The following is a 14,671-nucleotide window of genomic DNA, read 5'->3' as shown; positions in this document are numbered from 1 at the left end:
GCCTATGATGGAACAAATACATATAAATGAACTAAGTGATAAACAAGCCAGCAAACAAACTAACAGATACGAAAATTTAAAACCAGTACTGGGTCTTGAGTTGCAGGGTTGCAGAATAATCGAGTGTACGTACAGTAAGCACCTTCAAGCCTTATTTATACAGTGTGCTAGTGCGGAGTGTAGGCTATTGGAATTTTTAGCTTAGTCTGCAGTAACTTCATGTATATACTATTTTTATTTCAAACGAAGGACATCTAATTGTATTTAGCGGATGGATCTATTTTCGAGGTTATTTGATTTTGTCTTTTGTTGAAATAGATGATCTAAAAATGTCCAATTAATTAAACGAAATATTTCATTAAATGTTGAATAACATTTTTGTTTCAGCTTATTTATATGTTAACATTTTACAATAACAGTAATGCTATTTTTTTGCCTCCCTCGCTTTTGGGAGACGCTCAGTTGCCGTAATTTTCCTCCGCAGTTCTTTTACGTGCCAGTAGAACTACATATAAGGGGCTAGCGTATTTGAGCACCTTCAAATACAACTGGACCCGCCAATTTTAGCCAGTACACTACCGTCTGAGCTACTCAGAGCGGCTTTTAGATTTTTGGTTATAAATTGCGTACACCCGACAAGGTATCACCCTCCCTCCTCCCTCATTCTCCTTGTTAGCAAGTCGACTAAGAAACGAATGATTTCTAAACTAACAGATAGCAGGGAAACTTCATACACGCTAGTATACACAGTATTCCAAATCCCAACCGAAGTTTCTCTCATTGACGAGAAGGTTTCAGTTAAGTGATCTAACGTTTTTGTGCCATTTTCCCTGCCACTCATCTTACAAGTGTTGATTTCCTTTCCCTCTCACACATTTACCCCTTAATGTTACAATCGCAAGTGTTGTACCGTGTTTATGTTGAACTTAACAACTACGAGGTGACTTTAGTCCAATAACGAACGTAAGCCTATTACTTGCAGGCAGTAACTTTTCTAATTTCTGTTTGCGCTAATATTTCTAAAACTTTATTGTTATTATTACAGCTTACGCTTGGAGTTATTTGCGTTCCCTCGAGTTTTAAGAAAGCCAGATTAATTTTTATTCCATGTAAGCAATAAAGACAGGCAGCAATACAAGAAAGGCCAGTCAAGGCCGCTAGCTGGCGGCAGTAAGACATGCAGAAAGATGTAATTATGCTCTGGTAACCTACATCATAGCCATCAATTCAACACGCAAGTCTGCATCTTCTACTCTTTGACAGTAAAACTGCGATCAGTATGAACTTATATTTATAAAAATGATATGCACTTAGGGCTCTCGCCGAGGTAGCAGATTCCGTATCAGCTGTTTACCTAGTCTTTTCTTATATGGTTTAAAAGAAGTTGGAAACCCATCGAACATCTCTCTTGGTAAATTATTCCAATACCAAATTTCTCTTCCTATAAACGAATTTGTGCCCAAATTTGTTCTTTCGTAATCCAACTTTATCTTCCTACTCTCTTAAGTTCCTACTCAATTCATGCTTATTCATCTGCGAATGTCATTTCATGCTTTCTCTCCACTGACAACTCGGAACATATCACTTAGTTGAGCAGCTCGTCTCGTTACACCCAGGTCCTCCCAGCCCAATGTTTGCAACATTTTAAACCTTACTCTTTTGTCGGAAATCACCCAGAATAAATCATGCTGCTTCCCTCTGGATCTTTTCCACTTCTCGAATCTAGTAATCCTGGAACGGGACCTATAAAACATAGAACCATAATTAGGGTCTTCCAGAGAGCTATACGCCCTCTCCTTTACATCCTTACTACAACCCCTAAACCACATAACCATATGAAGATATCTGTAAACTTTATTTATAACCTCGTAAATATAATTTCCTAGGTACTTATAGTGATCTCCACTAGGTAATTAAAACTGACAGGACTTCTCCTCGTGTTGAAGTTTAAAACCTGATTTTTCACTTCGTTTCACCTCTCTGTTTGGTTGGCTTCCGGTTCATCAGAAACTCCTTCGAGTCAAGATTCTGACTCCCAATAATCTATCAATGCAAGCAGCTAAATGCAGCGCCAAAAATTATTATTATTATTATTATTATTATTATTATTATTATTATTATTATTATTATTATTATTATCGGCGGTACACTGTCTCCGTCCCGTTGAACTGCGCGCATTATAGATGGCCATCTGTGCTGTGAATCCTAAACTATGTATCACAAGGTATTTTGACCTTTAATCTTTAGATGTCTACTATCGGCGTATGTGTCCTCTCTGGCGGGATTACGGACAATTACCCTTTATGGGAATTTTCTGTTTTCTATGTTTGTAAACCTTAAGTGTTTGTAGATTGTTTTTTATGTGCTAAGGTTATCAGCACTTCTACGGCTTCCTTCTTCCTTAGTTATTAACCAAATTGGGAGTTTTCTGCCTAGCTCAAGAGAGTTCTGGAACCTTCCCTCTGAGTACTACAAAAGCCGGGCGCTTTAGGGCTGTATTGTCATCTTCATCGCTCCGGTACAGCGTAATAGGAAGCAGGGGCAGCCTTCCCGTCGTCGGAAGGCCCAACATCTCAAGGTAATGGTAGACATCTCTTAACATGTAATAGCTCCAGGCAGTTAACTTGAGGGGAAGGTTTCAAACTTCTTTATTAATGCAAAATTCTAAAGTAACTGTTTAAATGTAAATTTTCGGCAAGTGTGAAGACTTCGTTCAAATCCCTGCTGAGAAGCATGTAATTTAAGGGAACAAAAAGTGTTCACTCTCAATTGATTCCCCTTCAACTTGGCTTGGGGTGACTAAGATTTTCTAAAATTCTAAATTCTTCACCCTGGTTTTGAACTTAATATTTCACATCTAGTCTCTCCACTGTAGTATAGGCTTAGCCTCTGCAATTTCGGACCGTAAGCCAATTAAGGATTTTAAGGCGTCTTTCGGAAAGGAGTGCAAGTGTTTCGTCGAGTGTGTAACAGACAGTCGAGCAGAAATGACAGTAAACGTGTTATCTGAATTTTGTCGAGTATGACTGTGTAAGAAACTGGTGCCTCTAAGAGGCTGGATTGTATTAATGTCAGAAGCTAAAACTACTATACAATGTAAGTGAGTCGAGCAAATATGCTCTTGTAACAGTGCACCTTTAGATCTACAATGCTTATTCCTTGTAAACTCTTGTATCGATAATCTTCTCTATTGTACCTGATATTTGACTTTAAGTCATTGTTATTTTGGCACCTGACGACCTTATCTCATATTATTATTGTTCATCCAGATTGTCTAACTACCAAATTTGAAACACAAGAAAATAAATGGAAAGAAATAAAATGTCAAAATTTAGTGTTTTAACTTATGCTGTGATCATTTCACCGTACACCCATTCACCCCAGCAACTTCTCACACCTCTGCGTTCCACGGAATCCCCGGAACAATTATTATTATTATTATTATTATTATTATTATTCCGGGCTAATTGTGGAACGCAGAGAGGTGAAAGAAGGCGTGGGCTTGAATGGATCTAACTACAATATCAAGAATTGAAATTTTAACAAAGGCTATATTTCTTTCAATACAAAAAAAATTAACAAAGTTAACAAATTTCCACTAGGTGAAATCACAATGAAAAATCAGGTACAATGCATATCTTGAAACGAGACTTGGAGAAATCCAAGATTCAGAACTTTAGCAATTTTGGGCTTCAAGCCCCTAGGTTTTACAATTCCTGATCTACCAGCTCAAGTTTACAATTCAAAATGAGGAATAATTTAATCAAGGGCAGAAATCCCCTACATCAAGAGCACTTGCTCCCTAAATTACAATGTCAAGCCTGCCAGAGGCACCCTTCACTATTACAAAACCTAGAAAAGATCTTACAGGCTCTCAGTTTCTTCCAGCCTACTCAAGGCAACATTACATGAAAATCTGACAATCTCTGGCCTCTCAAGGCACTACTTACAAATTGAAATATTTTTACACAGGGGTATCTAGTACCCAACCTACAGGGCCTTTGCGAAAAAAGAACAGGTTAAATAAACGGCCCGAACACAAACAGAATGGAGGCGAACACTGCGCTCCAGATAATGAAATATAAAATCCTACAGGGCTCTCTGTCGATGAAACAGGGGCTATTCCCAAACTACTGAGGTGGCTCGCATGGAAATCACTTTAACACATTACAGGAAGAAAACAGTTACGAAAACGTAGTCACCTCAAACCAAGATGAAGGGGAGCTCTAGAGGGTAACTCACTCTCTATCCCCGATTTACAGTAAAAACTTTATGAAATTTTTACATTAACCGAAAGAAGATTTACATTTTAGAAAAGTTTGTTGCATGATTAAAGATTCGGACCTTCCCCTCGGATAAAGCTGCGGAGATAGCTACAGAAAAGAAAATTTATGTGGCCTTTACCTTGTAGATGTTCCGCCGACCGAAGAAAGACACGCCCCGCGTCCTGCCTTAACACACACACTTAGAAAGACGGCGATCAATTGACAAGGTAGCCAGGAAAGCCGCAGTTTATATACCCTCAGGGAAGGTTCGAGAGAATTCAGGACTAATCCGGCCACACCATCTCAATTTTTATTGGCAAATTCAAAGTGAACAAGAAATGCGGGATTGGTTGAAAATTAATTACAAAAATTTATGATTGGCCAGATTCAAAATTGGCGGAAAGCAAAGGAAGTATTGCGAATCCAAAAATAAATGAACATAGATTCAGTTATGGAAAACCTAAAAATACGAAACTTCTTTAAGTTATAAGCTCTTCCACCTTACACAAGAGTGCATGATCATAGTTTTTATTGGTAGTGTAATCTGTGGAAAAATGTCCAAATTTCTTGATGTATAGCAAAACAAAACAAGGAGAAGTTCAATCAGTTTAGGAAACTTCACAATAACACAGTTACTTAATATTTCAGTGGTGACATCTCCCGATTAAAGTTTCAACTTCTTGTGGTATCAATTTCACCTGTCGGTCGATAGAGGAGTTTATTAAGGCGCTTATTTTGAATGAGCGGGGTTGAGGTGTACCTCCCGGTACAATTATTATATTATTATTATTATTATTATTATTATTATTATTATTATTATTATTATTATTATTATTATTATTACACTGACTGACAGAGCAAATGCAACACCAAGAAGGAGTGGTCAGAACTTTATGCCAATTGCAGGGTAGACTGACGTCACTGAGGTATGCTCATGATGTGAAATGCGCCGCTGTGCTGCGCACGTAGCGAACGAAAAATGGGACATGGCGTTGGCGAATGGCCCACTTCGTACCGTGATTTCTCAGCCGACAGTCATTGTAGAACGTGTTGTCGTGTGCCACAGGACACGTGTATAGCTAAGAATGCCAGGCCGCCGTCAACGGAGGCATTTCCAGCAGACAGACGACTTTACGAGGGGTATGGTGATCGGGCTGAGAAGGGCAGGTTGGTCGCTTCGTCAAATCGCAGCCGATACCCATAGGGATGTGTCCACGGTGCAGCGCTTGTGGCGAAGATGGTTGGCGCAGGGACATGTGGCACGTGCGAGGGGTCCAGGCGCAGCCCGAGTGACGTCAGCACGCGAGGATCGGCGCATCCGCCGCCAAGCGGTGGCAGCCCCGCACGCCACGTCAACCGCCATTCTTCAGCATGTGCAAGACACCCTGGCTGTTCCAATATCGACCAGAACAATTTCCCGTCGATTGGTTGAAGGAGGCCTGCACTCCCGGCGTCCGCTCAGAAGACTACCATTGACTCCACAGCATAGACGTGCACGCCTGGCATGGTGCCGAGCTAGAGCGACTTGGATGAGGGAATGGCGGAACGTCGTGTTCTCCGATGAGTCACGCTTCTGTTCTGTCAGTGATAGTCACCGCAGACGAGTGTGGCGTCGGCGTGGAGAAAGGTCAAATCCGGCAGTAACTGTGGAGCGCCCTACCGCTAGACAACGCGGCATCATGGTTTGGGGCGCTATTGCGTATGATTCCACGTCACCTCTAGTGCGTATTCAAGGCACGTTAAATGCCCAGCGCTACGTGCAGCATGTGCTGCGGCCGGTGGCACTCCCGTACCTTCAGGGGCTGCCCAATGCTCTGTTTCAGCAGGATAATGCCCGCCCACACACTGCTCGCATCTCCCAACAGGCTCTACGAGGTGTACAGATGCTTCCGTGGCCAGCGTACTCTCCGGATCTCTCACCAATCGAACACGTGTGGGATCTCATTGGACGCCGTTTGCAAACTCTGCCCCAGCCTCGTACGGACGACCAACTGTGGCAAATGGTTGACAGAGAATGGAGAACCATCCGTCAGGACACCATCCGCACTCTTATTGACTCTGTACCTCGACGTGTTTCTGCGTGCATCACCGCTCGCTGTGGTCCTACATCCTACTGAGTCGATGCCGTGCGCATTGTGTAACCTGCATATCGGTTTGAAATAAACATCAATTATTCGTCCGTGCCGTCTCTGTTTTTTCCCCAACTTTCATCCCTTTCGAACCACTCCTCCTTGGTGTTGCATTGTCACTGTCAGTCAGTGTATTATTATTATTATTTATTTGCTTTTTTGTTTTGTTTTGAACACCTATGAACCATACTTGACAGTCCTTATATTATATTCCACCTTCTCTCTCCGCCGGAGTCTAATATTCTATTGTCGTATTTCCTTCTTCAGTTCCTGTGTGTTCCTAGGATCTTTCTTTCATCCCCGGTTCCTCCCCTGTCGCCTGAAAACCTCTGAACTCCTTGAATATTTGTCTAAATCAACCCCTGTTCGTTATGTCTGGTTTCCTCATTTTGAAGAATGTCAAGCTTCTTTCCGTCAGTCTTTTTTCTGTCCATCCTCAATTATTTGCCTTGTAAATTATTACCTGAAACATAATTTGATTACAGAGCACGCAGCCACTTGAAGGCCAAGATTCAGAGACGCAACGTGAGTTCAGTAGCCCTCTACGGTGGCCAGCAACTGTTAAACACGAACAAGCTCTGCACGTCTGCGCATGCTTCGTTGGACGCTCAGTACCACGCGACTTGATCATATCAAAAATGTTAGTCCAATGTCTGAGCGATTATGGGAGTTGCGCTCATAACAGAAAGTAAATAAGTATGGAGGCTACGTTACGCTGCTGCGGTCATGTCACACGCAATAACGAGCAATCGGTTGCCAAGACTGCCCTATCCCAGATGGACATCGGCCCGAGCGCCACCTAAGAAAAAAATGAAATGGCGTATAGCTTAAAGTGCCGGGAGTGTCCGAGGACATGTTCGGCTCGCCAGGTGCAGGTCTTCTGCTCTGACTCCCGTAGGCGACCTGCGAGTCGTGATGAGGCTGAAATGATGATGAAGACGACACATACACCCAGCCCTCGTGCCAGCGAAATTAACCAATGATGGTTAAAATTCCCGACACTGCCGGGAATCGAACCCGGGACCCCTGTGACGAACGGCCAGAACGCTAACCATTTAGCCAGGGAGCCGGATGCCACCTAAGAGGCGTTGACATGATCGGCTAAAATAGCCGATGCGATACGTCAATGTTCTCCTCATGGCACCTTTGATCGACGGACGTGGCGATTGGGAAACAGCGGATCTGCGGCAAAGAGAGATGAGCGCTAAGAAGATGACTATCTAAAAGGTAATAGTGTTATTGATTTTACGCCCCACAAACTACTTTTATGGTCGAGGTACTGGAATGTTGTCCCGCAGGAGTTTCTGTACGTGCCAGTAAATCTACAACACCAGGCTGACGTATTTGAGCACTTTCAAGTACCACCGAACTGAGCCAGGGTCGAATCTGCCAAGACAGTCCCAGGAGGTCAGCGCTCTACCATCTGAGCTACTCAGCCTGGACCGAGCTCGATAGCCGCAGTCGCTTAAGCGCGGCCAGTATCAGGTATTCTGGAGATAGCGGGTTCGAACCCTACTGTCAGCAGCTCTGTAGATGGTTTTCCGTGGTTTCCCGTTTTCACACCAAGCAAATGCTGAGGGGCTGTACCTTAATTAAGGCCACGGCCGATTCCTTCCCACCACTCCTCGCCCTTTTCTGTCCGATCATCGCCATAAGACCTATCTGTGTCGATGCGACGTAAAGCAACTTGTAAAAAAAATAAAAAAATAAAAAAATAAACAAATAAATCAGCCCGGCAATCTGAAGGATAACTGGTCTATGCAGACAATATTTATAAGCAACACTGGTGGTGGTCCTCGAATTATTTCAAGAATGAATTTAACTTAAATATTATATTTTGCTGATCATTCTGATTTTTGGCACGATAGTCAACGCTATTGTCTTTGGTTCAGAAAGACCCAGGTTCGACTTTTACCCGGGTGAAGGATTTTATCAGCGTCTGGTTACTTACTCTGTCTCAGGGTCTGGATGTTGTTTGTCTCATTACACACATCTTTATATATAAAGTAAAGTAAGGGTGTATAATGCCCGAAGGCAGGTCTGAACCTCCACAGAGGTGTGTGTGTGTGAGCCGGAGTTTACGTATGGAAGGGTGGTCAGTTCCCTTCCTCTCCTCCATTCCCTTACCCTCCACCAACAGCGCGTGGCAACCCATCCAAATCTTGACCACGCCCAATGTTGCTTAACTTCGGAGATCTCACGGGATCCGATGTTTCAACACGGCTACGGCCCTTTTTATATATGAAGAGCACGCCAAACTACCAAGGTCCGAATCAGGCAAATGTCTTCTTGTTCGGTGAGTGAGTAAAAGTTTTCATTCCATATCCGGACAGGTTGCGGCGGGCCTCCTTACGACCGAAGCCAACTCGGTATCTGGCGACCACTTGCTGGCCCACAACATCCATTTAAAACTCCGAGAGAGAAAGAAACCAGTTCTAAAGACAACTAACTTTCATAATTCATGTACAAGACAAATGGCGCATATTGAGAAAGGTTAGATGATCATTGAACATAATTTGTCAAAGGAAAAAGGAAACCAATTCCGTACTAATTAATTACATATCAAAGGGAGTTATTTATTAGTATCAGGTTGACAGAAAATGTTTATTCTTGGTAACGAAGTCTCTTATGACCCACTACCATACGGTCTAGATACATACATACACACACGCAGGTGAAAATTATTAGACTCAAAGGAGAAGACAAATTCCCTTAGCTTTTTTCCCCTCATTTGTTTCTAATTTGTTCCTTAGAACTCCATCTTTCAGTCAAATATTCGTTCTACTTACTAAAGTTCGTGAAATACTGTATTATTCGTAATTTTCTAAATATTATGTTGAGATTAAATACAGTATTTCTGTTTGGTCGGCTGCTAATCGTACAACTTCAGTCTCCAAGAGTTTGGATAGTAAATAGTACACAGCACAGAGAATGATTACAATGCTCAAGTAAACAAAACATCACAGAACCACTTCATGTAATTTTATTTGATCTAATTATACTAAAAAGAGAAATTTAAAATCCTCAACACTGGGATTTAATATAGACAGAAGAGTCTAATGTCTATAAGATCGTCACCGATGTAATTGAAAAAAAATGCAACTTATGTTCTATCATTTACTTTAAAATGCCAACAAGTAACACGTAGAAGATTTTTATAGGCAGTCACATAATAGGTAATGCGACAATGGAAATATTCCAATATTACTGTTGAGTCTAATAGTTTTCACACCTCTGTGCATCCAGTGAAGTTTGTTGAACTGTTACAAACTCAATGAGCCTCTGGCCGGTAGATAATACGAACTCGTGGACAAACACCTAAAGGAATTTTCTAAATTTGTAAACAAAATAATTTTTGACATCTTACAACGAGCAAGCAGTTAATATTGACAAAAGACATGTTGTAATTAATTTTATATAGACTATTAATTAGCACTGTCATTATGTAGGCTTACCAGGTGTATGCATAAGTCTTTTCCGGTTTGACTAAGAGATGGCGCCAGCAAACAGTTCGCAGCGTATGAATTTGGCACATACGTCAGTTTGTTCGTCTGACATTAACCTACCAACACACTCAAGCTGAGTCCGCCAAACACTAGCGTCTGTATTGTATCGTTCAGTGATCATGTCGACGTTTGTGCCTGAAAAAGAATATTTGCGGCACGCATTGCCTTTCTTATTTAATCAAAAGAAAAAGGCTGTGGAAAGTCATCGTTTGCTGTTAGAAACATGGTGAACACGCTCCGTCGATTAGAACATGTGAGACATGGTTTCGACAATAATTTAAACGTGGCGATTTCAATGCGAAAGACAGTGCGCGCTCTGGTATGGTATTGTGTATTATGAACACTTGAAGCCCGGCGAAACCGTTCATGCACAACGTTATCGCCAAAAAATGATTCATTTAAATCACGTATTCATCGAAAGACGACCGGAATGGGGCAGAAGACATGGCAAAGTGATATTGCCGTCTCACACAGCAAAACCGGTGAAAGACACCTTCAAATCGCTTGGATGGGACATTCTTCCGCACCCGCCGTACTCCTCCGAGCTGAAACCATCTGACCATCACCTCTTCGCATCAATGGGGCACGTGCTCGCAGAGCAGCACTTCAGCGATTTCGAGGAAATTGGAAAATGGCTCGACGAATGGTTTGCCGCAGAAGATAAGCAATTTTTCTGGCATGGTATTCATAACTTACCTGAAAGATGGGCGAAGCTTGTAGAAGCCGATGGCCAATATTTTGAATAAACAAACAATGAATTTCCCTTGAAGATGACGTGTTTTCTTTACCACAAAAACCGGCAAAAACTTATGCAGACACCTGATATATATATAAGCATGTAGTATTTCTTTAATGGAGCATTCTGTTAATGAATGATTTAAAAAAAATACCTTTGTGCTTTTCAATTTTCAGCCTGAAATTTGTTGTTACAAATGAAATAGGCCTAAGCGTGAACACAATCCTCCAGCTAGCTATTCCTTTGGGTCGTTTGAGGAGGTGATTTCATAAATTCCACGCAAAGCCAGCCTACTTAGTAAATCCAAAAGCAAATACACTGCAATTTATACAGCACCACGGACCCTTTATCAACAAGCTGCCCTCTCAGGTAATATTACATTCACGCAATAGAGATATTGCATTTAACAAAAATAGTCTAGTGAATTTGAAGAATTATCAAAACAAAACATTTGTTTACACCATGAGCAGCGAATGAAAGATTACGGATACGGTCGTCCTACTACAGTGGTGAATTTCTTGCACATTAACAGCAAAAGAAACAACTTTATCAAACCAGTAAGGTGACGACTGTTTTCATACGTAACCATTTAATTTGGATTTCTTACGATACAAAATTGTCCTTTGGTGAATGTGGGGCATTGATTATGGAAAAATATAATGTAAAATTGTATAATGTTTTTAAAATGATTACGTTTTGCTAGTCCACACAAAAAGTTATAAAATGAATTATGTTAAGTTACTGTCATCAAGTTGTCCTTCCTTTTGGTGTTCGGAGACAATTTGTCATGTGCAGCTGAAATTTTACGCGGAACAGATGTAAAACTATACGTATTGTCAACTGAGGATCATCTCGTTGTGTGGGGTGTCAGTTCAGAAGGGTTCATTGTAAGTGGGGGAGCTCATTATTTACATGACCCAAACTCCTTACGATAAGAAGTAACAGCAGCAGTAGCAACATGAACAACGTAGAACTGAGAACCTCTGAGACCAAGTTGGCGGTCTCAATCTCGGCTCAGTCCGGTGGTATTTGAAGGTGCTCAAACATACCAGCCTCGTGGCGTAGCTTGTAAAGCAACTCCTGTGGAGAAAAATTCCGGCACCTCGATGTAACACCAGTAACATACTTCTTCTTTCTTCGATTTTGGCCTACTTTGGACCACGGTAAACAGCTGACTTGTTGGCTAGTCCTTTTTTTCCTCTCCCAGAACTTTATCATCATTTCGCTGTGGTTCCTCATCCTTTCCTCTGACCATATGTTCTTGAACTTTTCATTTTGCTTCTCATGGTACCCCTTGAATGCATCAATTTTAGCTCGAGGCATATAGCTATTAAATATTTCGTTTAGATTGATGCCAACTTCCTCCATGTCCTTTCTTGTTTCTTCTCCCCATTTTGTAATTGATTTTAAGTTTGTGATGTAGTAAAATACTTTTTTGTTAGTCGACTCTCGTTCATTCTTATGGGGCGCCCATAAAATTTCAGTTTCTTCTTACGGATGGTGTCTGTGATCTTCTCTGTCTGTCTGATTGTGTCGATCTTCATTTCTCCTCTTCCTCCAATTACCATCCTTTCTTTTTTGGATCCTAAGATCTTTCTCTATATTTTTCTTTCTTTCTTCTCTAGTTCATTAATTTCCCCTTTCTTATTCAGTATCATACATTCTGAACTGTAAAGTCCCTCTGTCTTGACAACCGTGGTGTAGTTTTTGATCTTTGCCCTGTAAGATATCGTTCTTTTGTTGTATCTATTCTGTACTAATCTATAGGCTAACTCCATTATTATTATTATTATTATTATTATTATTATTATTATTATTATTACTACGACAAAGGCGTCCCAAGCCTCTTACACGCAGCAGCAACAACGTAGCCATGGGCTCGTGTCTTATGGGTACACTATTGTATGTTTCGCAGGAGTGAAGATAAGCTATGTGATAGTGTCTTATGTGCAAGGAAAACCTAGCGATATACAATGGTAAGTGATCAATGATTACACAATAGTTCAGCCTTACGTCATCCGCCGCACTCCCTTTCGTATGGCTTCTGTCTTCTTATGGGTACACTATTGTATGTTTCGCAGGAGTGAAGATGAGCTGTGTGATACTGTCTTATGTGCAAGGAAAACCTAGTGATAGACAATGGTAAGTGATCAATGATTACACAATAGTTCAGCCTTACGTCATCCGCTGCACTCCTTTTCATATTGGCTCTTACGATGGTTTACCGTGGTTAGAACTGTCTTAAAGGTAGCAAAACATGCGCCTCAGAAGCTTCTTTCTGCTCTCCTGTAAAGTTAGCGAAATGTCACTTACGACAGTTTACCTCTGATTTAACAGACTGGAATAGTGAGTAGAGAACCGTAAGTTGTCTGTAGAGATATGGGATTAAATCACACAATCCGACACACTATACAAGTAGAGGTGGCCTTCCGTGGTTTCCCATATCATATTCGGGCGAGGATCACACTGCACATATAAACTACGGCCGCTCACTGCCCTAATTAATTATGAATGAATCTTCCTGCACACACGCAAGCTTACAGGAAGGTTTTATTCGCACAGGATGTATGCAGGTGTTGACTAAGGTTTCCTTAAAGTTGCTTCACGTCGCACCGACACAGATAGTTCTTATGGAGACGATGGGATAGGAAAGGGCCGGGAATGGGAAGGAAAAGCGTCCTTAATTATGGTACCGCTCCATCATTTGCCCGGTGTGGAAATGGGGAACCACAGAGAACCATCTTCAGAGCTGCCTGCAGTGGAGTTCGAACACAATGTCTCTCGAAAACAAGCTCACAGCTGCGCGCCCCTAACTGCACGGCCAGCTCGCTCTGGTTGACTAAGATATCCTACGCTCTTACATTCATCATCATCATCATCATCATCATCATCATCATCATCATCATCATACTCACCATCTACATAACACCGAGCTCGATAGCTGCAGTCGCTTAAGTGCGGCCAGTATCCAGTATTCGGGAGATAGTAAGTTCGAACCCCACTGTCGCTTGCCCTGAAGATGGTTTTCCGTGGTTTCCCATTTTCACACCGGACAAATGCTGGAGCTGTACCTTAATTAAGGCCACGGACACTTCCTTCCTACTCCTAGCCCTTTCCTGTCCCATCGTCGCCATAAGACCTATCTTTGTCGGTGCGACGTAAAACAACTTGCATTTACATAACTTAAAGTTGCAGCAAGCCTAACCTTTATTATTTGCTTATAGTTCTGTTTTTAGAATATGATGATCATCACCCTTATTTATTAAACAACTGCGTCTCAAGAGAAAGAGAGAGAGAGGGAGACAGAGACATAAGGACTCAGTATATTCGCTTAGTTGTTATAATAATTAGTAGTTATTATATATATTTTATAAGAGGATTTCGGATAAGGGAAACTGTAAGAAAATGGCTGAACAGATTTCAATAAGCGACCTGAAGGTCCTAAAAATCTAGTGTTATCATTTTCTTCCACTAGGTACCGTGTCGCGTTGTTCCGCTATTCAACACGTGGCAGCTGGTATCATCACCACTAGCGACATAGCGGGAAAATCGACGGTCTCAAACAGTAACGTATCAGTGTACTGATCAGATGGCAGCGTGAAGTTACACTAACTGTGCCTTGAAGCTCGGTTGTTACGAAGTTACGGAGTAACCTTCCTTTTGTAACATTTGATAACACACCAATATACTGTCATGCCTGCAAGGGAACGTCCCCATAGACGCGCAAGATCTTACAGAGACTCATCGGAGAGAAATTCAGCTCGGAGAGTTTCAACGACTAGATCGCAAAGACAGACTGCAATTTCAACATATGTAATGAAAAGGAAATGAAAATCCACAGCCTGTTTCCAGTTATTCGACCGGGTCAGGAATGAAATGAATGAAGCCCCCATCTAGCGGCGAGGATAGGAATTGTGCCGGCTGCCGAAGCCTGTCCCACTCCTCCGGGGCAATGATTACTTAATACAGATGAAATGAAATGATACTGGCGAGTGTTGCTGGAATGAAATATGACAGGGAAAACCGGAGTACACG

Source organism: Anabrus simplex, chromosome 5 (assembly GCF_040414725.1).
Source record: "Anabrus simplex isolate iqAnaSimp1 chromosome 5, ASM4041472v1, whole genome shotgun sequence".
In the NCBI taxonomy this organism is placed as follows: Eukaryota; Metazoa; Arthropoda; class Insecta; order Orthoptera; family Tettigoniidae; genus Anabrus; species Anabrus simplex.
The sequence above is the reverse complement of the archived record's forward strand: the minus strand, read 5'-3'. Positions refer to the sequence as shown.